This window comes from Cebus imitator, unplaced genomic scaffold, assembly GCF_001604975.1.
Source record: "Cebus imitator isolate Cc_AM_T3 unplaced genomic scaffold, Cebus_imitator-1.0 Scaffold562, whole genome shotgun sequence".
In the NCBI taxonomy this organism is placed as follows: Eukaryota; Metazoa; Chordata; class Mammalia; order Primates; family Cebidae; genus Cebus; species Cebus imitator.
Genome location: NW_016107877.1, coordinates 100,298 through 128,222, shown reverse-complemented (window position 1 = coordinate 128,222; position 27,925 = coordinate 100,298). Strand labels below are relative to the sequence as shown.

At 36.0% G+C, this 27,925-nt stretch overlaps 1 protein-coding gene across 1 annotated transcript in view; it reads right to left on the bottom strand.

Annotated features, from left to right (window-relative positions):
• Positions 1 to 27,925, bottom strand: part of LOC108294092 (methionine-R-sulfoxide reductase B3, mitochondrial) — a 146,527-nt gene that overhangs the window by 25,195 nt on the left and 93,407 nt on the right. The gene's annotated exons all lie outside the window — the stretch shown is intronic.

Genomic DNA, 27,925 nt, shown 5'->3' with positions numbered 1-27,925 from the left:
TTGATGGTTTCAATGGCTTTGAAACTGACCCCTGACAAGCTTAAAATGCATTAAAATTGGATGTCATCACATGAAGAGTGTTGAATCTCAGATGGATACATTTGGCAAAGACACTATGGTACTGCACTCATATTTTAATGTGTCCACTGGACCTCTGTGACCAAAAAAAAAGAACAAAATTCAATAAAGGCCCAAGCATACCCATAATATAATCCATGACCTGAAGGTTAACATATTATTTTGTCAGCTGGGCAGTAATACTTAAGTCTTACTCGGCTAAATGGTAACTAATTAATAGGCAAAAGATATGGCCCCTTAGTACTGAGTAGGCACTAAATAGATAACTTGTTAAATAAGTGAGCCAACATGAGGCTGAAGAAACAAAAATTGTGAAAATGGTATTACAATCAATCAATGTATATGTTTCAGGATTTTGTTTTGTTTTGTTTTTGAGACAGTCTCGCTCTTGTCCCCCAGGCTGGAGTGCAATGGTGCAATCTCAGCTCAGTGCAACCTCTGCCTTCCAGGTTCAAGAGATTCTCCTGCCTCAGCCTCCCGAATAGCTGGGATTACAGGCGCTTGCCACCACACCCAGCTAATTTTTTTATTTTTAGTAGAGACAGTGTTTCACTATGTTGTCCAGGCTGGTCTCAAACTCCCGACCTCAGGCGATCCACTCACCTCAGCCTCCCAAATTGCTGGTATTACAAGCGTGAGCTGCCATACCTGGCCTATTTTAGATATTTTTAATAAATATCACCTCTCAGGTATTTATTATTTCTTATGTCACTAGACCAGAGTAATCCATAGGTTACTATTTCTTGGTAATATACTGTGGGCACCTATGAAATCTCTCTGATCCTACCTAGTTTGGGTGGCATGAAAGTTTGGAAGCCTTAGTCAGCATTCACAAACATAAAGTGCTACAGAAGTATTATAGCATTACATAGTCTTTTGAGATTTGGCTTCCTTTTAGTGTTTAAAAAATTACAGAAGTCTCAGGAAGGTATTATTAAATATTTATTTTATGCATTATTTATAATGGCTGTTTCACATAATTTTTACCTTCCAATTAATCTCAGCTTTTTGCTCAGCCCCTGATGTTTCCCTTGGTTTCTGGCCTCTAAGATAGCTTAATGTTATTGCTTTCTTAATGTATTGTTGTTCTTTAAGAATGTTATATGCACATTTATAAACCACATATAAATGCATAATTGTGAATATATCATACACATCTTAAGTATAAACTCTTTTTCCCTTTTTTTCTTGGTCCCTTTCCCCATTTTAGAGAAAACCTATGTTAACAACCTAATGAGGGTTCTACCACATTTTTGTTCATGTCTGTATAGCCATACAAAAATAAACAGATATCTACATACAGATAAATGTGAATGTTCTAGTAGCTGTGTAATATTCCGCTGTGCAACCATCTCCTGAATGACTGTTTCCAATTGTTTTTCCTCTATGAAACATAGAGCAATGACATCCTTGCATATACGCTCTTACATATGGTGGAATTTTCTATCAGTATGGGATAAATTCTTAGACCAAAGGGCAAATGCTAGGCCACAGAGTATTTTGCATTTAATAGATATTTCTAGATAGCTTTCTAAAACTAATACAGTTGAATAACCTTTTCTCCATACCCTCAGCAACAATAGGTGTTGCAGCTTTGATAAATTTCCAGTAAATTATTGCCGGTAGCTCATTTAAGAAAAATTTGTACTTCATTGACTCCATGTAAGGTAGACAGCTCTTAATGTTGGCTATTGGAATTTGCTCTTGTAGAGCTTGCATCTTCATATTCTTTGTCCATTTTCTATTGGGTTAGTTGTTTTCTTCTTAATTGGTAACAGTTCTTTGTACATTATAGATATTAATTACTGACATCTGCATTATAATTATTCTTCTATATCTATTGTTTCTGTATTTGACATTGCTTATGATTATTTTATTCAAATATACTTGTCCCTTTCTTTTGCAGTTTCTGGGCTACCAGCCTTGCTTAAAAAAAATTCCTACCCATGAGCTGTGCACACAGTATCCTTTATTTTCATATAGGATATTTGTTTTGTTTTGCATTCAGATTTTAATCTGGAATTTGGCTAAGTATATGGTATAATATTACAATTTTATTTTCTTCCAAACAGACTGCCAATTGGGCTACCAACAAATTTTAAACTCTTCATTTTTGACTGAGTTGAAATACCATGTTTATAAACTGTCATTTACACTGTTTTCTATGAGTCTGCTTACTAATCTATTTTATTTCCTATGCCAATTTATTATGGTGGCTTCATAGACTGGTCTTATATCAGGAAAGGCAAGTATCTCCTACTGTATTTCTTTTTCATAGATATTTCTGCTCTAGGTTTTTTTCTTTAATCAGGTTTATTATAAGTTAATCTATTTTTTGATCTTTCAAAGAAGCAACTTTGGATTCATTTATTCTTTCTACTATTGTTTGATGTTTTCTGTTTCATTAGTTTTAGCTTTTATCTTTATTCTGATCTTCCTGGCATTTTTATTGTTTTTTTAATAAAGTTCCTTTATTTTTCATCTTGTTTCTATAATAATAAAGGTATTCAAGATTATAAAATTTCCTTTAAGTTTAATGTTCATTGTATACCATAGAGTTAGATGTTTATTTCTAATTTTATTGGATTATTATAAAAATATGGCCTATACAAAATCCCTACTTTCTAAAATTTAAGATTTTCTTTGTAGTCACATACATGATATATCTTTTAATGTTCCATGGGAATACAAAATTATATTTTGTATTTGAAAGATGTTTTTTATTTGGAAGATACTTCATCTACTAAATCAAGTTGATTGTACTATTTGGTTATCCTATATCCTTGGTTTGACTACACATATGTCTCAATCTGAGAGACAGATCAAAGTTAACCAGTATAACTATGTATTTTTAAATCAAGTTTTCTTTCATTTCTAAGATTCTGATTCATATATATATTTATTGTTTATGTTAATTTATTCCTATAGGTTTATGATTAGTCTATACTTTTCATGAATAGTACCTTTTTATTATCACATAATTCCCCCTTTATCTTTCTGTACTTTTTAGCTTAATTTTCACTCTGTCTAATATTAATATTGCCATTTCTGCTTTCTTTTTTAATTTGTCTTGGCCTGGTTTCTTTTAACCATAAAGCTTTCTTTATACTTTGTTTCTTGTAAGTGGCAAATAACTAGAACTTAACCCAATCTCTGACAATCTGTCTTGTAATGAGGGAATTCAGTCCATTCGTATTTGACTTAACAAGAGACATATCTATTTTCCTTTCATTTTTCCTTATATTTATCCATTTTATATTGTGCTTGTCCCCTTTTTCTGTTATTCAGATGAAATTCCTATTCATTTCATTTTTGCCCATTATTGTCATTTTTCTTTTTGTGTATATGTGCTCACAAACACAGAATTATCTACCGTTATTGGAAAATCAAATACCATTTCCTCCATAAATACCCACTGTCTTCCATATCAAGATGCTATATCCTTCATTTTCTGCTTCTCTTTCCTCCTACCCAAGTAAAATAAAACCTTTGGAAAACTCTCATTTTCCTCCTCTCTGCCTTCCTCTCCCTATCTGTAGATGTTATCTTTCTATCTACCTGTCTTCCAGGATGAGAAACTTAATACTAACCTGAAACTTCTCTTGTAAATTTGGAAGCTTATAATATTTTGTCTTTATCCTTAAATTTTGAGAGTATCATCTGGCTAGGCTTTACCTTCCTCATTAATCCCATGTAGAATTTAGTGAGCCTATTCAGTCTATAGACTTGAGTTGTTCTGTAGATCCAAAAATGTTTCTATTATTTGCATGTTAAGCCTCCAGGATCGATCTTCCAAGTCTTTTGATTTTTCTTTCATGATTTATACCTCTTTGTGCCTTTGCTCTGTGCTTTCAAATAGTTCTTCCAATTGATCTTCTAGGCAACAAATTTTGGTCTCAGATTCCTTCAATTCATCTACCGAATTGTTTAGGTGGGAAATTGTGATATTTTCAAGTCTCCAAAACACTTTTTGGAGACTAGACTTGAATTCCCTTAATTGTATCAGACAGGATATTTCAGCTGCAATAAATAAATAACACAAATAAAAGTGCCTTAAGCAATAAAGGAATTACTGTTTCACATAACAAGGAGTGTATGTTTAAGTGCTTCCATGTTGGTCAAGTCAGTGGAATAATTACCTCATCAGGGCCAATGTCTGCCCTTCTCACAATGTCACTGATGTCCCCTCATGGTCACACAATGGCTACAGTAATTCCAAACACCACAGGCAGATTAAACAACACCCAGTGAAAAAGGGAGCACTTCAGCCAGTGTGTCTCTTCTTGTTAGTGACCAAAACTTTTAGCAAAAATCTCCCAGAAGATTTTTCCCTCAGATCCAACTGACCAGGAATGGAGCATCTGTCCAACTGAAATCAATCACTGACAAGGGAAATGGAATTTTATGATTGGCTTAGATCAATTATTATTCAACTGGGGAATATTCACTTTTACCTTGAGCAAAAGGGATGAGTATAACCAGATTATAACTGGATTAGACAACCAGTGGCATGACAGCTGACTTTTGTTTCTTGGTTTAGTTGTCATCTGTCTCTTACAGGCATTCTGTTTCATCAGGTAAGTGTCTATTTGTTCAGACTGATCCTGTCTCACTGCTGGACTCCCTTAGATACATTTTTGTTGTTGTTGTGTCACTTGGGTTCAAGCCTGATTATTAATATAATCCAAAAGCTGGTAGTCCTACAGATAGTGAAAATCCAGACACAGATGAACTACCAGATCTTGCTGAGAGAATAAGAGGATAAGAATAAGAAAAAGCCTCCTGTATCTGAAATTCCGGTCATAAATAGTGATGCAGCTCAGATGGTTAGCTGCTTCTTAGTCTCTGGAAGCAAGAAGGCTGGGTACACTTAGAAGTGTCTATGCTGATCTCTATTCTTGGAGTCCATAAAGCTCCTTAAATCAAACTCCTTCATGATCTATCACATTCAAAATCCCACCACCATGCTTTATGACACTGCTCTCTGGTCCCTTAGTCCATGGGGCAAAAACTTTACTCAAGTTTTCCACACCAAAATTACTGTCTCTATTTAACTCAAGAGGTTCAGAAAGACTGGAATAGAAAGCATAAGGCCATACACAGGACCAACTTCAATGAATATTATTGTTACTACTTGTGATGTTATGCTAAGTGCTTTACATTTATTGTTGTATATGTTGCGTACCCAGCCTATTTATTCCCATTTTACAGGTGAAGATGCGGGTTTCGGGATTATTATGTACCTTTTGCAAGGCCACTTTATTGTGCACCATTAAGTGAAGTTGGTGTACAAAGCTAAGAGTGTCTCCAAAATTCTTTCTTCTAACTTCTACACCAAACAATATCTGTGGCAGTTCAGAGACTTGATAAGTTGAGACAGTCTATTACAGAATATAACTAGTGATGAACAGAAATAATAAAATAGTAAGAAGCTAGAAACATTTCTGAAAGCTAGAAAAGTTCACATTCTACCAGATGAGTAATGATTTTTGTAAATTTTCTTCTCAATAAATAATATATAATGAAATCCTGAGTTGCTGGTTTAATGTTCAGTGAATTTTTTAAAAGCTCTAGAAATGATGAAATGCTGATGAAACACCAAAATCAGGGTTTCTTGAATTTTTGTTATTGTTCCAGGGACCCTTTGGAAGTCTAGCGAAGCCTACAGGAAAATGCCTTTAAATGCATGAGAACAAATACATGGGATTACAGGGAAAAAAATAATCTTTAAGTGGTGCTATCAAAATAATAAAAAAAAAATGTGTTAGTAAAAATGTGCTTCTTTATTAACACATTACATAACAAGCATTAATGGTGTATCTACTAATTATTGTAATTTGGAAGTAGTAATGAGTAAAATGTTATTTTGAGATATCCGTGATGACTGTATTATATGAAAATATTTGTGGTTTCTTTTCTTTTTTTTTTTTTTTGAGATGGCGTCTCGCTCTGTAGCCTAGGCTGGAGTGCAGTGGCGTGATCTTGCTCATTGCAACCTCCACGTCCCAGGTCCTAGTTCTAGCAATTCTCCTACCTCACCCTCCCAAGTAGCTGGGATTACAGGTACAAGCCACCATGCCCAGCTAATTCTTTTATTTTTACTTTTTAGTAGAGATGGGGTTTCACCATGTTGGCCAGCCTGGTCTTGAACTCCTGACCTTGTGATCTACCTGCCTCAGCCTTCCAAAGTGCTGGAATTACAGGCGTGAGCCGCCATGCCCAGCCCTGTGGCTTCTATTGGTGACTAAGTCACAGGTATTTCTGTGAGTTATCTATAACATATATCATAATTGAAGGAAATTGTCATTAGTTAAAATAAAATATGGATTTTTTTCCCCATCCTAATTCATTGATCTTCTAAGTTTAATTCAAGAACCTCAGGTTAAGAACTCCTTAGCTAAAGCCTATGACTAAATATTCCAGGGACACTGTATTGAAATTTCTCATTCCTTCTTGGGCTATACTATCATGACTTTTCCTAGAATATAACCATTTTTCACCTAAGTAGGATGTATTAAATGGAAAAAGCATGGAAGATACAGTTTAATTTAAACACACATACATAAAGATTCAAATCACAGCTCTGCCATTTGCTGTCTGTGAAATCCCTGACAAGTAATTTAACCTCACTGGTCTCAATTTCCTCTTATATAATTTAAAATTAAAATATACTTTCTAGATCTACTGGTTATTATCGAAAAACAGACAAAATATCTTGACTCTCCCTAGTAAAAGCTTAATCCAAATACATATACCAAACTTCAGGGTTCAAAGACCTTGGGTTACTAATTCCAGCCTTATCTTTTATTGCTACTTTGATAAATTCCTTTCTTATGAGAAATGAATGTCAAGACCTTTACCTTTCAGAGTAGAAGAAATGCTGCCTCTAAATCTATCAACTCTTTCCTAGAAATCTTCACAGAATGTTATCAGAATCTTTCAAAGTGCTTTGTAGGAAATATAACCTGAATCTGGGTCATCGGTGTAGTGTAACATTACACTGGTGTGAATAAACAGGTGTACAAATTTTTAGAAACTTGATATACTACTCTTTGCTCAAAATCAATATTGCTCAGGCTATAACTCTGGCAAAGTATTATGTCCAAATCTGGATTTAACATCAAGAGAATATGTGGAGAAACTGGCAAAGATTCAGAAAATATTCACAAATATAATAAAAGCATTAAAAATCCCTATACAAATGGCTAAATGAACTAGGAGCTAGAATTATGTAGCCTGGAAAAGAAAATACTAAAGAGTAAACTCAAAACAGTCTAGAAATATATGAAAAACATTTAAAAATGCATATTTGATCTCAGCCAAAAGACGGAAAAGCAACACAAAAAATTTTAAACAAGGTGCAATGAGTCAGAAAGAGATCTTTACCGCCTCTTACACAACAAAAAAAGTGGGCTTCAAATTACAAATCAGGGACTGGACTTACATATATTTTCCTGTCTCTTAATTATGGTAACACCACTCTTTTAGTTACTGATATTCAAAGCACATCTGTGGTACTCCTATATCCACTTAGTCATTAAGTGCTATGGAGCCTACCTCTAATTTCCATTCCACAGCCACCATCAAAATTTGGAGCCCCACCATTTTCTATCTAGAAAACATCTAATTGGTCTCCCAGATACAAGGTTCTTACTGCCTAAATCAATCCCAGCTCTACTCTGCATGAGCTATGAAACTTCTGGCAAGATATTTAGGATGTGATTTACTCATCTGTTATTTCACAAAGCTGTTATGAGGACCAAGTGATATAATTATAAGAATGCATTTAAAATAGCTAATCACCACACACATGTAAGGGATTTATATGATAGTAACCTCCAGACAGAAACAATCTTCAACAGCCTCCTATTTGCTATCTCACTAATGGAAGGAAAATAGAGTATTTTGAGGACGATCTTCATGATTACATCAATATGCCAAGCTCCTTCCCACCTTCCTCCTTCATTCATGCTCCTTCACTGGACTGGAATTTTGGCATCCAAATCCCAACATTCATTATTATGTTGTTCAAGTCCCATCTGTTCACTGAAGCTTTCCATAACTATTCTTCACTATTTCTGAATGGCTATGACATCTATCAACACCTATTATACAACCTAAAACTTACTCGATGATATTATCTGTTGTCTTATCATGTTGGACTTATCTTCCCAGCTAGATATTAAGCTGCCTGCATCCTGGGTGGACAAAGTGATTTAAAGGATATACCGTAACACAGGTAGAAGGGCAGATCCAAGCTAAATCCTACAGGAGACAAGACACCAGAATTGGGGCAGAATGATCAAAGGAGAAATGCCAATTCCAAATGAGCTGGACAGAAATTAGGGGATAGAGTCAAGAGCCTGAAATCAGATATAGACATGGATGTGTAGGTCTAGCTCCCAGGTATGGATACAAAGCAGACAGTAAAATTCTACTTGTTTAGTTTTCAAAAAAAAAAAAAAAATGGAAAAAGGGTGGACCTCACACACAACATAAGGAGCCCTTAAGCCAAAAGATTCCATAAAAGATTGCTGCAAAAGTAATTTGAGCATACTTAGAAAAGTAAGCACCTCAAACTACAAAGACTCTCCTCCAGTGAGGATTTTAAAGAATATGCCAAGATCTTTGAAAATAAGGGAAGTGATCAAGAACTCCCTGTAGATCAGGTGGTCCAGAAAACCTGAACTGCCACATCTAGTGAGGCACCAGAGATATACAAGTGGAATGGGTCATCTACTGGTGGGCTGCAGGATAGGAAGCTAAAAGAATCCTGGAGACAAGCAGAATCCAAAGCCAAATAGCAACTCTGGGGAAGGGAGCAGTGTAGAGAACTTAAAGATTTCCCTTAGCAGAAACCAAATGAAACAAAATGAGTTTTTGAGAAGATAAATATTTTCTCAGTCCTGAAAGCTAGGAAAGCTATCAACATCATACAACAACCTTGGAGAAAGGCATCACACTGAAGCAGGAGGGTGATGAAATTCAGAAAAGCCAGAGTGATAGTTCCCAGGTCTGTGGGCTTATTTATTCAAGAATCATTCAAGAAGTTCTATTTTTTAAAAGTAGTTAGATGATGTTCCATTTTAATTTAGTTTGATATATTGTTGCCATCCCTCCATTTTTAACTTTTGTGTTATTTTGCTTTCAGCGTCCTTTTTAGATAGGGTATTCCTTTAAAGAAACTTGATTCTTTAAACCTGATATCTATCTATCTCTTAAAGGGAAAGTTTATCCCTAATATTTATATAGAAATGGATCTACTTCATCTCAACTTTTGTCATCTTATTTTCTGATTTTATATGTCATTGTGATTTCCCTTTTCCTTAAATTGTTTCCTTAACTGCGGATACACTGGAGTTTTTCTCTCGTGAGTTGGAAAACATATATTGTATTTTTATTTTTAGAATTACCTTCAATATTTCAAATATATTATAAGTTCACTTGTATTAATTATACATTATCGACAGCATCTGTTGAAAACCTTTTGTGTAAGAAGAGAAAATCAGGACACATTACTTACTGTCACACCATTCTTTCCTAATTCTACTGTTTTGGTTGGCATAATCTGGAATTTTTGACTCAAGTTATTACTTGTGAAACTATCCATTTTAACCTGTTGTACCTGTGCTTCCAAAAATCCTGTTTGACTTTGTATTTTCTGGGAATTCTATATGTAAAACAATGACTTAAACTTAATTCTATGTTTATTGTTTTAATGCTCATAAATATGCTTATATGCTACAGTTTCTCCATAATGGAGGTCTTTATTTTGGTTCATTTCTAAGCTGTATGGAATATTTCATTTGGTAATTTTTTTCAAGAAAGGTATGTAAACAATATGCTTCCTAAATCACTTACACCTAAGAATATCTCCCTATTCTTTCATAAAGGAATAAATTTGACAGGATATAGAATTTAGGCATTACAATTTTCTCTTTCTCAAAGCAAAAGCCAGATTGTTTCATTGTCTTTTGATGAATAAGGCTGAAAAGATATCCGAAACATGGCTGATTTTTTGTTCCTTCAGAGATTTGTTTTTTCTGTTCACAAGCTTAAAATGTATTTTTGTGAGTTTTGCTTCTTGAAATTCAAAAATTTCACCAGAATATATCTAGGTGCTGCTATTTTTTCACTAATTCTCCATAGACACATAGTAAATGTGTCTTTAAAACTTGAAATTCCTGTCTTTCTTCATGTATGTCTTATTGTTGTTTCCTTTATTGTTCTATTTTTTTCTGTTTTCTTCTTGAAGGATACCAATTTTCCTCTTAGTCAGATCCTTGTTTTCTATAGACCACATCTATCATCCTATTGCTGAAAATTTTCCAATCATTTTCCTTTTCCTCTGCATTACAGAACGGTTTCTCAAGTGGTCCTCCACATTATTAATCAAATATTTAGTAGGTTCAATTTGGTTCTTCACTGCTTCTAGTGAGGTTTCCAATTCTGCTATAGAATTGCTAGCTTCTCTCCAGGATTTTCTTGATTCTACCAGCTCTATTATATCTTAGTCTGTGATCACATTTCATCTTTCACTCCTTTCATAGAATTTTAAAAATCTTTTCTTGAGAGTACAAATATTTTTCAGTAATAAATATTTTTAACATGTATATATTTTCCCTCTAGAACTTTGTTGTTTTCATCTGCTTACATTGCAGAATATTTTGTAGGTGCCATGTTTGTTTTCTTTTTCCCACATCAATGGGAAGAAGTATATTTAGGCCTGCTATTGGCCCCAAAGTAATATGAGCATATTTCCCTTCCATACGTTATTGCCCACCTACATACTGTTAGAAGTAGTAACATGTATGTACTGTTGTATATGCACCTATGTACTGTTATATGGAGTGCTAGAAATTTAACTAATTTAATTTTACACCACCAGTTGGGTGATCTAGTACATTGAGGGAAATAGCTGACACCAAGTGGTACAGGTCGTCCTCATTGAGGATATTGGTCTCTGTATACCTTTCACTGTGTTTAGCAAATCTTTTATGCCAAGGATCATTTTTCCACATTCAAATTACTCTCTGAGCTGGCCTCCTGTCCATGTTCATGATTAGGCTGTGTCTGGTGTCCATTTGATTGCTAGCTACTGTCTGGCCCAGCAGGCCAAGGTCCAAATACCTCTTGTGTTGTATAATGGTAATTGCCTTTAGACATTTCCATTCAGTTGCTTCTCAATGTAATTGTTCCACAGTGTTTAAAGGATTTCCCAAATAGAAAGTTCCTCATGTGTCCCATGGACCAACCTGGCCTCTAGCTGTCAACCCTCCAACTTCAGAAGTATTTATTTGTGTTCTGATAGGAACACTCTAACTTACAACTATACCACTTTCTCATGAAGAAGGATAAATTTTCCCTTAGTATCTTCCATTAATCACATTCTAGTCTACTTTATCTGGCAGAAATTCTCAAAGTTTAAAATATGTTTTAACTCCTTTATTTTAATTGAAAATTGGGAGAGTACAAATGATGTCTTTTCATTTTGCCATTGTGCCTCAAAGTCTAATTTCTCTCTTTTAAATCTCTAGGTATAGGTAGCTCATGCCTATAATCCCAGTGCTTTGGGATGCTGAGGCAGAAGGATCACTTGATCCTCGGCTCAAGATCAGCAGTTCAAGACCAGCCTAGGCAACACAGTGAGACCCTGGCTCTATAAAAAACAACAACAACAACAACAAAAACCAATAGAAATAAATACAAATCTCTAGTTATGATAGTTTTAGAAAATTCTTATATAAAACTTTTAAAAATAGATATTATTAAATAAAAATGAAGGTAAATAACATTAGATAATATATAAAATGTATACACATTATTATTGTAAAATATACATAACAAAGAGTTTACCATTTTAGCTATTTTTAGGTATACAGTTCAATGGTACTAAATACGTTCACACTGTTGTGCAAGTAGTATCACCATCCATCTCCAGAACTATTTTTATCTTCTCAAACTGATTATCAGAACCCTTTAAATAATAACTCTCCAGATGCCTTCTCTCCAGTCCTGGTAACCACCGTTCTACTTTCTCTCTGTATAAATTGAACTATTCTAGGTACTTTATTTAAGTGAAATTATAAAACATTTGTCTTTTTGTTTCTGGCTTATTTCACCTGGCATCATATTTTCAGTGTTTATCAGTGTTGTGGCATGTATCAGAATTCAAATCATTTTAAGACTAAATAATAATTCATTTTATTATACACAATTTTGTTTATCCATTCATCAATGGATATTTGAATTGTTTCTGCCTTTTGGCTATTATGAATAATGCTGCTAAAAACACTGGAGAATACTTGTTTGAGTCTCTGCTTTCAATTCTTTTAGATATATAACTACAAGTGGAATTATGGGATTATATGGCAATTCTATGTTTAATTTTTTGAGAAACTGACATATTGTTTTCACATTGAGTGTACCATTTTACATTCCCACTAGTAATGAACAATATTCCAATTGTTCCACATCCTCTCCAACACTTATTATTTTGTTTTTTAATAAGTTATCCTAAGGGACTCAGAATATATTTTTAATGAGTCACTGTCATATTCACAAATCCCTTTATCTCAGATTTACATATAAAAGGGTTGGGGAGCAATATTTGTCTGGAGAAAGACCTTTTACACTGTAAAAAAAAAAAATGCTTACATTGGCTATTTAACATGTGGCCCTAGCATCATTAGCAACGTATTCAAAGCAATTAGGCTAACAGGCTTGCACCACTACATCTCTGACTGGTACAGATCTGTCTCTAACTGCTTTAAGAACTTACTCTAACTGATAGCAAAAACAAAACAAAACAAAACAAAACGAAACAAAACAAAAAAACACACTTTTACAGGGGATGGGGAGACAGGCAGCAATGCCAGATATCTTTGTTCCTATCTTCATCTGCTCAAAAGATGAGTCAACCCATTTGCCTTAGTCAGGATTAGAAGAGCTAGGAGGGGATATAGATAAATAAGGAAATTAACTGCTTTAATTGTCACCTTGTGTTAACATATATATCTCTAAACCCCCCTTTCAACTCTCTTATTTTGTTGTGGAACCATCAAGCTTTTTCCCCCTTTTTTAATTTTGGAATCCATTAATCTTTCCTTACCATAAAACAGTCCTGTGCCAGAATCTGGTTCTTTTCTTAAGTGTCTAACATTGCAGCATATGGATATAGATTATGTAATAATAATATGTGCTACATTCCAAGGACTTATATTTTCTGCAAATATGTGAATAGCAAGTAATTTTGTATTGTTTTTTTTTTCTACTTTCAAGATAATATACTAATCAACAAGCTAAAACATTAACTTGGTATATTTCTTTGTGGTTTATAGACAGAACCTCTTCTTTTATTCATTTAAAAGTTTTAAAAAGTTATGTGCTGAAGGTAGCCACAATAGAAATAATATGTAAGTACCTAGCTTTTGGGGTAAAATTTTAGATTTGTTCTTTAAAAAACCAAAGATATTGAAGTCTAGTAAAAGATTTCCTAGTAACTAACTTCTGAACAATTTAATAGTGTCAATATTCTACCAGCCTTACATTTTTTGTTTGTCCCATACTGGTTGAATGTAGCCAAATAGCACACCCAGACTCAGGCTTCAGTCTCCTCTGTGCATAGTCAGTTACTGCCATTTATGAACAGAAGAGTTAGGCACTATCTTTTAAAACACACAAAGACAGGCACATGTAGAAGAAGCTCTGCACATAAGCGGAGTGTGTGTTATAATAATCACTAAGAATTTCTGAAACTCACATGTCAAAAAGTATAATGTTCACTTCACAGAATTTTTCAAATAGGAACACACAATCATTCTGGCTTTCCACTATAACCCGACTTTCACCTTCTTCAAAAAGAACTTTAAAAAAGGAAGAAGAAGAAGTGAAAAGGATATCCAAAGACATTTCTCATCAATAGCTACATGGTCTAGTATGTTTGTAATTCTATCCCCTTTTCCTTTATACCAAGTGAGTGATTAAAACCTGATGGGACAGGCAAGCAACATACTAACATCAAATCGCTGGGGTGTGTTCACAGAAATAGAAAAAAAATGGTCCTAAGCAGGCACAAAACAATTAATGCTGGAAAACTGTATAGGCAGCAAATGAAAACATCTCTGTCATTACAGGAGGAGGTTAAAAAGTTTAAGAAAATTTCTGAACAAAATTACTAAGACTAAAGCAATGAAACGGATTAATTTTTCAATTTTCTTGAAAAACAGGAGTCAACCTGTGACCCGGCTCCCCAGGTATTACATACAGGCCTCAAGAATACAATCATTTAGGAAGTAACCGCTTCAAAGAGTCCAGCTAAAACTACAAAGACGTGAAATTCCAGTCAGACACCAGAAATTCTTTGGGGAATAAAAGAATTTTATGACTCATAAGATGAAAATCTCCTGAATACTCACTAAAGTAATCTAATGAAGTATTGTCACTAGGAAAGGATTTTGATGAATTTATGTGTTATGCAGGTAAATATTATGCAAAACAAGAAATTGAACAAACGTGAACCTGTATTCATTTGTAAGTTTTCCTCTCAGAGTAAAACTAACTTTAAGGGGACCAGACTTTCCTGTGTGAAATGGCATTCTATAGGATGTCACATTTTTAACTTCTAGGATTCCAAGAAAAATTTCATAACCATTTTTTAAAAATAAAACAGGTCAGCTTAGGGGTAGATCCAGGATTCAAATGTGGGTCATTTTGAAGGTTCTTAGTCTTCAAATTTAATACAATTTGAAAGAAGCTATAAGAGCTGAAGGTAAAGGCTTAAGACAGATGCCAACGAAATAAGAAAGAAGGAGGTCAAGTTTTTCCTGGGGAAATTAACAAACAACAAAAAGCAGAGATGCTATCATTTTCTTGACTTTCAGACAATGCTTAAGCGTAGGAGAAAATCTACACCAAGGAGGCTACTCTGACCTTACTACTTTTTCCATTTTAACTTAATTCTAATTCAAAACTTTGCCTGTTCTACATGAAATTCTTTTCTAGTAACAGGTTGTAAAAATAGATCAAGCACCCAAATGCCCATCAATGATAGACTGCAGAGGGAAAATGTGGCACATATACACCATGGAATACTATGCAGCCATCAAAAACGATGAGTTCGTGTCCTTTGTAGGGACATGGATGAACCTGGAAACAATCATTCTCAGCAAACTGACACAAGAACAGAAAATCAAACACCACATGTTCTCACTCATAGGTGGGTGTTGAACAACGAGAACACATGGACACAGGGAGGGGAGCATCACACACTGCGGTCTGTCGGGGGGAACCAGGGGAGGGACAGCAGGGGGTGGGGAGTTGGAAGGGATAACATGGGGAGAAATGCCAGATATAGGTGATGGGGAGGAAGGCAGCAAACCACACTGCCATGTGTGTACCTATGCAACAATCTTACATGTTCTTCACATGTACCCCAAAACCTAAAATGCAATTTAAAAAAACAAGATATAAGAAAGTTAAAAAAAAAATAGAGCAAGCAATGAAAGCCCTCTGTTTCATATTTCCCAGTGACAAACAGGGTATAATGTGCAATAAGTATTATAACTACATGTTAGATTGCAAATTGCTCTTATTTAATTTGGTCTAGTGCTTAGCTGCACCTCTGAAACATCAGTCTGCATCCTTCTATTTTGGTTTGATTCTACAGTCCACTTAAAACAGTAAATGTTTACATTAAAAGGACAAGAGAATATGTGATGTATTTTAACTGTCAAAAGTGTTGTGAACAGCAGCAGCTGGAAGAAGAATGTGTTGTCCACTTTACTGTTATCCTGAAGCCTTTCAGATTCTTCAGATGAGCAGTTATATCCTTCAGTACTCAGGAAAGAAGGAAGGAGGAAATTGCCTTGTCATCTCTGAAAAAAATGTAGTAAAATTTTTAGAATTTACATGTGATCTTTGCATTGGATTCTACACTAACTTTCTGCTAGCGCAGAGACTGAACTGGTCACTGGAAATGGAGCTCTTCTTTAGTTATTTTAGCTCCCTGGATCATACTGAGACAAAAACCAGAAGCAAATGAAAGGAGCTCCATCTAGGGCTTTGCTTAGAGGTCTGTATGAACTGTGTATATCCAGTTCCTCTGCAATCATCATTCACATCATCCTGAATTCATTATGATATGGCTGTTGTTAAGGGCCTACCCATAAGACCAAACATTGAAAACAAGTTGTTTCCCTTAATGTTTCCAGATCTGGTAAAATTCCACTAATAAGACTGAAGAGAGAAATGTATGACACTCTTACTCTTATTGCAGTGGCTCCAGTGGGAACATAGCTGGAGAGAAAGGAAGTCTAAAGTTATACTGAAGGCTAAGGACAATACGTGCAGAATTAGATTTCAGATTTGACACATTTAGTTCAAGAAATATTTGAAGGTGGACAAAAGCCTGCATGATCCAACTCCTGCCTACCTCTCCAGACACATCTCGAACCACTCTTCCCCCTGTGCTTCAACCACTCTGGTCTTCTTTTGATTCCTGCAAAATATCAAGGACTTGCTTTTTCTTCTGCTTTGAACACTCACCTAAGCTCTTCATGTGGTTGTATTCTCATACTTTTGACCTTAGCTCAGATATTACCTCCCCAATGAGGCTTTCCATGAAATGCCTATGTAAATAAGTGTCTCCCTCTATCCACCACCATCATTCCCTATCACAGCATCAAGGATATCAAAATTAAATAAACCCTTTCTATTTCCTGTATGGCTCCTATCAAATATCATCCCATTTACTTGTTTTCTTTTTTAGTAACTCCTTAACAGCAGGAGCCTTGTCTGTTTGTCACTGTATCTCCTGTCCCTCAGATATTGACTTAATGGATGTGTTTAAAACTATGCTAGAGGCCAAGAGTAAAACAACATGCAGCCACACAGTACGGCCCTCAAAAAACTCATAAAGGCAGCTGGGTGTGGTGGCTAACTCATATAATCCCAGCACTTTGGGAGGCCAAGGCAGGCGGATCACCTGAGGTCTGGAGTTCGAGACCAGCCTGACCAACATGGAGAAACACCATCTCTACTAAAAATACAAAATTAGCTGGGCGTGGTGGCACATGCCTGTAATCCCAGCTACTCAGGAGGATGAGGTAGGAGAATCACTTAAACCCAGGAGGCAGAGGTTGTGGTGAGCCGAGACAGTGCCGTTGCACTCCAGCATGGGCAACAAGAGTGAAACTCCATCTCAAAAAAATTATATATATAAAGACAATGGAGACTGGTAAGTAAGCATAATACACTAAGACAACTGTTTTACAAGGGGCACATTAAGTCTAGTCAAAAGAAATCCCATGTCTATCTTATTGGGAAAAAAAGTATATTCCAAGAGAGGACACCCTGTATGTAGGAGCACAGAAACAACAGTAACAGCACAGTGCACTCTGGGGAATTCATTTGGGTTTTCTAAAATACCAGTTACTAAAGATGGGAGTGGGGGAGTCGAGAAATTGATCACAGACAGAGAATGGTCCAGGTTATGAAAGCCTTTGACTGCATGCAAAGAAAGTGATAGTTCATCCTGTAGTTAATTAGAAGCCCCTGGAAAAACTCTGGGCAGAAGTGTTGCATGATCAGATTTGCTAATGCCAATAATGTCATACTCCTCTTTGTAAACTTATTTTTAAAAACTCACTCAATTAGGGCAGGGCCTGAGTCTACACTGTACCTTATATACTCAATGCCCAGTTCATTAGAGCTGGTGTTCAACTGGTGTTTAAAAGAAGGAATAAATAATAGAGATGTAACCACATTGGCAGAGTAGGAGATATCAGCCTTCTCCCTTTAGCATCCCCCCCCAAAATAAACATAGAGAGCTATCTACAAACAAAATATCCCAGAGTCCCTAAGATCCTATCAAAGATTTTGCAATAATACAGTGGAGCAAAAAAATATACACACAGAAAATAAATTACTGGTAAGATCAGTATACCTGAGATGCCAGGAGATTGCCAGGAATAGATGAATAGCAGAGGCTGCCTGTATCAGCCATGTGGTGGAGACCACCATGGTCCTCAGCAGCCTGTTCTGCAGATGACAACACTATCTTTTGCCACTAAGATAACAAACCAGTATTCTTCATAGGGAACCCGAGAGGAGGACACAGCTACACACACTTCTCCAACCCAAGAAGTGGTTACTGTTGAGCTGCTTCAGAAAGGAGCTACCAACTCTCCAAATCCCATATGTGCGTCAACTCTGGACACCTCTTGAGTCCTCACACTCTAGACCTGGACTCTGTGGCTGCATTAGGTTCGTCCACATTTCAGACACTGGAGCATTTCAGACACTGAAGCTTGTTATTATCATAGCAAGCTACTTTGTACCCCAGGATCTAGAGTTAAGCTCTTGCTGTGCATGACTGCACTCCAGGCACCAGCTCAACCACCACAGAGAGCTAGGCCCTGCTCTGACTCCAAAGCCACTGTAACTGCACACATTTTTGCTCTAGTTTTTGACTCCCCAGCTACTTTACAAGAATCTGAGCCTTACATACTGTTATCAATGTGACAGAATGGCTGCATACTGGACACCAGTGCCATTATGCCCCAGATCCCAGAGCCATATTCCCTCCCTGTGTGCCTGTGCTTTGGGCCTCAGCTCCATGGCTGCTCCATGGGCACCACTGATCAGACACGAATGCCACACCAAACTGCAAGTGGGCCTGAAAGCCAAATCCAGTGCCAGTGGAAATCCCCTGAGCCACAACTTCCTCAGTGGAAAAAGAGATCAGGAGGACCTTAATTGCCATTATCATAAAAAACCCAGAAACCCTCAGGGCCACTGTGGACATCCACAGCATCAGCTGCTGAGTATCACTGCAATCTGCATCAACATTGACCTCAGCTGACAGATTTACAGAGACATCCACAGCTGCACCCTCACTGGTGCTAGAATTGCTATATCCCCCACTCAGCAAGTTTCCTGGATGCCCCACATAAAAGAAGGTCTTTCCACAGAAAAACTAGCCCATAAAATCTAGAAGAGGTGACTGTTCCACCAAATGTGCAAATATTAACATAAGGCAACAAGAAACATAAAAAACCAGGGAGACATACCACTACCAAGAGAACACAATAATTTTCCAATAGGTGATCCTAAAGAAATGAAGATATGCAAACTGCTTGAAAGAATTCAAAATAATTCTTTTAAGGAAGCTCAGCAAACTTCAATACAATATAGAGAAACAATTCCATAAGATTAGGAAAACACTGTATAACCAAAACAAGAAATTTAACAGAGATTAAAATTATATTACAAAAAAAATTATGAAGCTGAAAAACACAAAGAATAAAATTTAAAACTCAATAGAGAAGCATAAACAGCAGAACTGATTAAGCAGAAGAAAGAATCTGTGAACTCAAAGACAAGTTATTTTTAAAAATACAGTCAGAATAAAAGAAAAAGAATGAAAAGAAATAAAGAAAGCTTAAAGGATTTATCAGATAGTATCAAAAGATAAAATATTAACGTTATAGAATTTTGGAAAGAATAAAAAGACAAAGAGCCAGAAAGCTTATTTGAAGAAATAATAACAGAAAACTTTCCAAATCTACGGAAAGATACAAATATCCAGGTATAGGAAGGTAAAAGGTCATCAAGCAGATTCAATCCAAGTAAAACTACAGCAAGACATATTATAATCAAACTGTCAAAAATTAAAGACAGAGAGAATTCTGAAAACAGCCAGAGAAAAAAAGCAATCACATTTAAGGGAATTCCAATAAGGCTCGCAGTACACTTCTCAGCAGGAACCTTATAGGCCAGTAGAGTCCAGTGATATAAGTGCAGGGGGAGGAGGGGACTGCCAATCAAGAATGTCCAGCAAATCTGTCCTTCAAAAAAAAAAGAGATAAACACTTTCCCAGATAAGCAAAAGCTAAATGAGTTCAACATCACCAGACCACCCTAAAAGAAATGCTAAAGGAAATACTTTAAACTTAGCAAACAGACAAAAAGTAGCAACATAAAAACAACAGGTCGGGGGCAGCGGCTCACATCTGTAATCCCAGCACTTTGGGAGGCTGAGGCGGGCGGATTGCTTGAGGTCAGGAGTTCAACACCAGCTTGGCCAACCTGGTGAAACCCCGTCTCTACTAAAAATACAAAAAATTAGCCAGGCGTAGTGGTGCATGCCTGTAGGCCCAGCTACTCAGGAGGCTGAGGCAGGATAATTGTTTGAACCTGGGAGGCAGAGGTTGCAGTGAGCCAAGATGGCACCACTGCACTCCAGCCTGGGTGATAGAGCAAGACTCCATCTCAAAAACAAAAACAAACAACAAAAAAAATTACAGTATGAAACTCACTGATAAAAGTACACTGAGTACTTAAATTTAGAATACTTTGATGCTGTAATGATGGTGTGTAAATCATTTGTATTTTTAGTATGAAAGTTAAAAGACAAAATTATTAAAAATAATAGCTACAATAATTTCCTGAGAGATATAGAATAAAACAGATGTAAACTGTAACAGCAAAGTATAAAATGTGGGAGAGAAGGGTGGAGAAAAAGTGTAGGATTTTGTAATATAATCAAAGTTAACTTGTTATCAGCTTAAAATAGCCCATTATGATTATAATATGTTTTATATAAGTCTCATAGTAGTCACAAAACAAAAAACTAAAATAGATATACAAAAGGTAGAGAGTAAGAAATCAAAAATACCACTAGAGAAAATGACCTACTTACAAAAGAAAATCATAAAAGAGAAAGGAAGAAATGAATCTATAAAACAATCAGAAAATATTTTTTAATGGCAGTAAGTCTTTAACTATCAATAATTACCTTGAATGTAAATGAATTAACTTCTCCAATCAAAAGACAGATTGGCTGAATGAATCAAAACACAAGACCTAACTATATTCTTCCTATAAGAGATTTACTTCACCTTCACCTATAAGGACACACATAAATTAAGAATAAAAGGATGGAAAAATATATTCCATGCAAATAGAAACCAAGAAAATATGTATAGCTATACTTAGATAAAATGAATTAAAAGTCAAAAACTGTAAAATGAGACAAAGAAGGCCATTATATAGTGATAAAGCAGTAAATTCTTCAAGAGCACATAACAATTGTAAATACACACACACACACACACACACACACACATACACACACACACATATATATATATATACACACACATATACTCACATATATATGTGACCAAAACCAGAGGACCTAAATATATATATATAAAGCAAATATTGATACAAATGAAGGGAGAGATAGACTATAGTAAAATAATAACAAATAACTTCAATATTTCCACTTTCAACAGCAGACAGATCAACCAGACAGAAAGTCAATAAGGAAAACACTGGACTCAAACTACGCTTTACACCAAACAGACCTAACAGACATACAAAACATTCTATGCCACAGCAGCATAATACACATTCTTTTCAAGCACAAGTGGAACATTCTCCAGGACAGATCATATGTTAGGCCCCAAAACACATCTTAATAAATTTAAGAAAACTAAAATAATATCAGCCATCTTTTCCAACCACTATAATTGAAACAAAAAATCAATAATACGAGGAACTTCAGAAAATTCAGACATGTGAGGAATTTAAACAGCGTGCTCTTAAACAACAAAATGGTCGAAGAAGAAATTAAAAAGAAAATTTAAAAAATCTCAAAATAAAAATAGAAACACAACATCCTGACACTTATAGGATGTAGAAAAATCAGTTCTAAGAGGAAAGTGTATATCAATAACTGCCTCCATCAAAATAAAAGAAAGATCTCAAATAAACAGCCTAACGTTACATCTCAAGGAACTAGACAAAGAACAAACTAGACCAAAAGTAAGCAGAAAGAAGAAAATAATAAAATTCAAAGCAGAAATAAATAGAGACTAGACAAAAAGGACACATTCAATAAAATCAAGTTGTTTTTTTAAAAAAATAAAACAGATCAACAAACCCTTAGGTAGATTAAGAAAAAAAAAAAAGACAACAAAATCAGAAATAAAAGAGAAGGTATTACACAAATACCACACAAATACAAATGATCATAAGTCTACTATGAACAGTTATATGCCAAAAAATTGGATGACCTAGAAGAAATTAATAAATTCCTAGACACATACAGCATACTAAGACTAAATTATGAGGTAAAAGAAAATGTGAAAAGACCAATAACAAGGAAGGCTATTGAATCAGTAATAAAGTGTCTCCCATCAAATAACATCCCAGGATCTGATTGCTTCACTACTGAATTCTACCAAACATCTAAAGAAGTACTAATACCAATACCAATCCTTCTCAAACTCTTTCAAAAAATTGAAGAAGTGTGAATACTTTTAAACATATTTATGAGGCCAACATTACTCTGATATCAAAGTCACACAAGACATTATAAAAAAACAAACTATAGGCCAATATCCTTGATGAATATAGACATAAAAATTCTAAACAAAATATTAGAAAACTAAATTGAACAACACATTAAAAGAATGGTTCATCATGATCAAGTGAGATTTATCCCTAAGGTGCAAAGATGGTTCAACATAACCAAAACAATAATATCATACACCACATTAACAGAATGAAGGACGAGAACCCTACGATCACCTCAACAGAAGTAGAAACAGCACTGAACAACTTCGACATTCTTTCAAAATAAAAACTCTCAACAAATTACGTGTAGCAGGTATGTGCCTCAGCAACACAATAAAGGCCATATATGACAAGCTTACAGCTTAAATCATACTCAAGGGTGAAAAGTTGAAAGCATTCCTTCTAAGAGCTGAAACAAGACAAGGATGCCTACTCTTCCCACTTCTATTCGACACTGTAAGAGAAGTCCCAGTCAGAGTTAGGCAAAAAGATGAATAACAAAAAGCACCTAAATTGGAAAGGCAGAAGTTAAACTGTCCCTGTTTGCAGATGAAATAATCCTATATAGAAAAAACCCACCAACACGGTGGCTCATACCTGTAATCCCAGCACTTTGGGAGGCCGAGTCAGATGGATCACCTGAGGTCAGGAGTTTGAGACAAGCCTGGTCAACATGGTGAAACCCCATCTCTACTAAAAATACAGAATTAGCCAGGCATGGTGGTGCACGCCTGTAATCCCAGCTACTTGGGAGGCTGAGGCAAGAGAATCACTTGAACCCAGGTGGCGGAGGTTGCAGTGAGCCAAGATTGTGCTGTTGCACTCCAGCCTGGGCAAGAAAAAAAAAAAAACAAAAAAAAAAGAAAAAGAAAAAGAAAAAGAAAACCCTAAAGATGCCACTGAAAACCTGTTAGAACTAATAAATTTGGTAAAGTGGGAAGATACAAAATCAACATACACAACTCAGTTACATTTCCATATGCTAATAATGAACCACTCAAAAAAGATAACAAGAAAACTATCCCATTTACAATAGCATAAATAAAATACTTAGAAATAAATTAAACTATGGAGGCGAAAGAACTGTACCCTGAAAACTATAAAACATTGATTTAAAAAATTGAAGAAGATACAAATAAACAGAAAGATATCCTATGTTCATGGATTAAAAAAATTATTACTGTTAAAATGTTCATACTACCCATAGCCATCTACAGATTTAATGGGATCATTTCAAAATTCCAATAATAATTTAACTATACATTTAAAAATAGCTAAAAGAGTATAATTGAATTGTTTATAACACAAAGGATAAATACATGCGGTTATGAATACTATACACTGTATGCCTATATCAAAATATCCCATATACCCCATAAATATATATACATACTACATACTCACAAAATTAAAAATTAAAAATTTTCAGGTCCTAAATATATTTGTTAATTTTCTACCTCCATCATCTGTTTAATACTGGCAATGGAGTGTTAAAGTCTTTCCTTATTATTGTGGGGGAGTCTAAGTCTCTTTGTCAGTCTCTAAGGACTTGCTTTATGAATATGGGTGCTCCTGTGTTGGATGCATATATATTTAGAATAGTTAGGTCTTCTTATTGAATTGAGCCCTTTGCCATTATATAATGCCCTTCTTTGTCCTTTTTGATCTTCATTAGTTTAAAGTTTGTCTAAAAATAGAATTGCAACCCTTGCTTTTTTTCTGATTTCCATTTGCTTGGTAGATTTTCCTCCATCCCTTTATTTTGAGGCTATGCATGTCATTGCATGTGAGCTGGTCTCTTGAAGAAAGTATACTATTTGCTGGGTTGTTTCTTTATACAGCTTGACTTTTAAATGGGGCATTTAGCCTGTTTACATTCAAGGTTAATGTTAATATGTGTGGATTTGATCCTGTCATTGTGTTGTTAACTGCTTATTTTGCCAACTTGTTTATGTGGCTGCTCTATAGTGTCACTATTCTGTATATTTAAGTGTGTTTTTGCACCAGCTGGTAATGGCCTTTCCTTTCCATATTTAGAGCTCCTTTCAAGATTTCTTATAAGGCAGGTCTAGAGGTAACAAACTCCTTTGGCATTTGCTTCTCTGAAAAATATCTTATTCTCCTTCACTGAAGAATTTTAGTTTGGCTACATATAACATTAAGTGTAAAACCCAAAACTATAAACACTCTAGGTTGTCTTCTAGACAACATAGACAATTCCATTCTGGACATAGAAACTGTCAAAAATTTCATGATGAAGATACCAAATGCAATCACAACAAAAGCAAAAACTGACAAATGAGATCTAAGTAAACTTAAGAGCTTCTTTACAGCAAAAGAAACCATCAACAGAGTAAACAGACAACCTACAGAGTGGGAGAAAATATTTGCAAACTATGCATCTGACAAAGGTCTAATAGCCAGCACCTATAAGGAACTTAAACAAATTTACAAGAAAAAAACAAAAAAACACATTAAAAAGTGGCAAAGGATATGAACAGACACTTTTCAAAAGAAGACATGCATGTGGTCAACTAGCATGAAAAAAAGCTCAATAGTGCTGATCATCGGAGAAATGCAAATAAACACCACAATGAGTTACCACCTCACAAGAGTCAGAAAGGCCATTATTTAAAAGTTAAAGTATAAAAGATGCTGGCAACATTGCAGAAAAAAAAGGAATGCTTATACAATGCTGGTGAGAGTGTAAATGAGTTCAATCATTGTGGAAAGCAGTGTGGCAATTCCTTAAAGAACTAAAAACGGAACTACCATTACACCTGGCAATTTCATTACTGAGTATATACCCAAAAAAATATAAATGGTTCTACCATAAAGACACACGCACGCTAATGTTCACTGCAGCACTATTCACAATAGCAAAGACATTGAATCAACCTAAATGCCCATCAATGGCAGATTGGATAAAGAAAATGTGGCACATATATACCAAGGGATACTATGAAGTCATTAAAAAAAAAAACCAAAATCATATCATATACAGGAACATGGATGGGGCTGGAGGCCATTACCCTTAGCACACAAGAACAGAAAATCAAACACCGCATGTTCTCACTTATAAGTAGGAGCTAAATGATGAGAACACATGGACACAAAGAGAGAAACAACAGACACTAGGGCCTACTTGAGGGAGCAGGGCGGGAGGAGGGAAAGAATCAGAAAAATCACTATTGGGTACTAGGCTTAGTACTGGGGTGACAAAATACTCTGTACAACAAGCTTCTGTAACATGATTTTACATATATAACAAACCTTCACATTTACCCCCAAACTGAAAATAAAAATTTTTTAAAAATAACTTAAATTTTAAAAATAATAAAAATTTTTAAAAATTCTAATGACATATTAAACAGAAATAGAAAACAATCTTAAAATTTGCATGAAACCACAAGTGACTCCCATATAGCCAGACCAGTATTGAGAAAAAAAAAAAAAAAAAAAAAAAAAAAAAAAAAAAAAAAAAAAAAAAAAAAAAAAAAAAAAAAGCTGAAGGCATCACATTACCTGATGTTAAAATCTGCTACAAACCTATAATAAACAAAACAGCATCATAGTACTGGCATAAAAACAGACACATAGAGCAATGGAATAAAATAGTCTGTAAATAAAGCTACAAACTTATGGTCAATTTATTTTTTAAAAAGATGCCAAGAACACACAATGAGGAAAGGATATTCTCTTCAGTGCTTTTTAAAAAAACTACATATCCACATTCAGAATAAAATTAGAGCCTCATCTCACAAATAAAAATCAACTAAAGGTCATTGGCAAAGACTGAGTCCTCTCCTCTCACTTTCCTCCCCAGACAGCATAAACTTCACCACTCACTTCACCTTCTCCACCAGCTACCCATCCCTGGGCTCTGTACAGGTGTCCAGCTATGGCACCTGGCCAGGCAGCAACACAGCCAGCGTCTATGCAGGTGCCGGGAGCTCTGGTTCCTGAATCTCCATGTCCTACTCCACCAGCTTCTGCAGCAGCTTGGGGTCCAGGGGCCTGGCCACTGAGATGGCCAGGGATTTGGCAGGAATGGGAGGCATCCAGAATGAGAAGGAGACCATGCAAAGCCTCAAGACCACCTATCCTCCTACCTGGAGACTGAGAACCAGAAGCTGGAGAGCAAAATCTGGGAGCACTTGGAAAAGAAGGGAACCCAGCTCAGAGACTGGGTCCATTACTTCAAGACCATCAAGAACCTAAGGGCTCAGATCTTCACAAATACTGTAGACAATACTTGCATCATTCTGCAGATCAACAATGCCAATTTTGCTGATGATGACTTTAGAGTCAAGTATGAGACAGAGCTGGCTATGTGCCAGTCTGTGGAGAGCAACATCCATGGGCTCTGCAAGGTCACTGACAACTCCAAAGTCACTCAGCTACAGCTGAAGACAGAGATTGATGGTCTCAAGAAGGAGCTGCTCTTCATGAAGAATCACAAAGAGGAAGTAAAAGGCCTACAATCCCAAATTGCCAGCTCTGGATTGACCATAAAGGTAGATGCTCCCAAATCTCTGGACCTCGCCAAGATCATGGTAGACATGTGGGCCCAATACGATGAGCTGGCTCAGAAGAACCAGGAGGAGCTGGACAAGTACTAGCCTCAGCAGAGTGACGAGATCACCACAGTGGTCACCACACAGTCTGCCAAGGTTGGAGCTGCTGAAATGACACCAACGGAGCTTTCACATACAGATCAGTCCTTGGAGATTGACCTGGACTCGATGAGAAATCTGAAGGCGAGCTTGAAGAACATCCTGAGGGAGGTGGAGGCCTGGTATGCCATGCAGATGGAGCAACTCAACAGGATTCTGCTGCACCTAGAGCCAGAGCTGGCACAGACCAAGGCAAAGGGGCAGCACCAGACTCAGGAGTACGAGGCCCTGCTGAACATCAAGGTCAAGCTGGAGGCTGAGATAGCCACCTTCTGCCACCTGCTGGAAGACGGTGACGACTTTGATCTTGGTGGCACCCTGGACAGTAGTAACTCCATGCAAACCATCCAAAAGACCACCACCCACCCGATAGTGGATGGCAAAGTGATGTCTGAGCCCAACGACACCAAAGTTCTGAGACATTAAGCCAGAAAAAGCAGGGTACCGTTTGGGGAGCAGGAAACCAACAAAAAGTTCAGAGGTTAAAAAAAAAATCAATTCAAATTGAATTAAAAATGTAAAGATAAGGCCGGGTGCGGTGGCTCACGCCTGTAATGCCAGCACTTTGGGAGGCCAAGGCGGGTGGATCACGAGGTCAAGAGATCGAGACCATATTGGTCAACATGGTGAAACCCCGTCTCTACTAAAAAATTACAAAAAATTAGCTGGGCATGGTGGTGCATGCCTGTAATCCCAGCTACTCAGGAGGCTGATGCAGGAGAATTGCCTGAACCTAGGAGGCGGAGGTTGCGGTGAGCCGAGATCGCGCCATTGCACTCCAGCCTGGGTAACAAGAGTGAAACTCT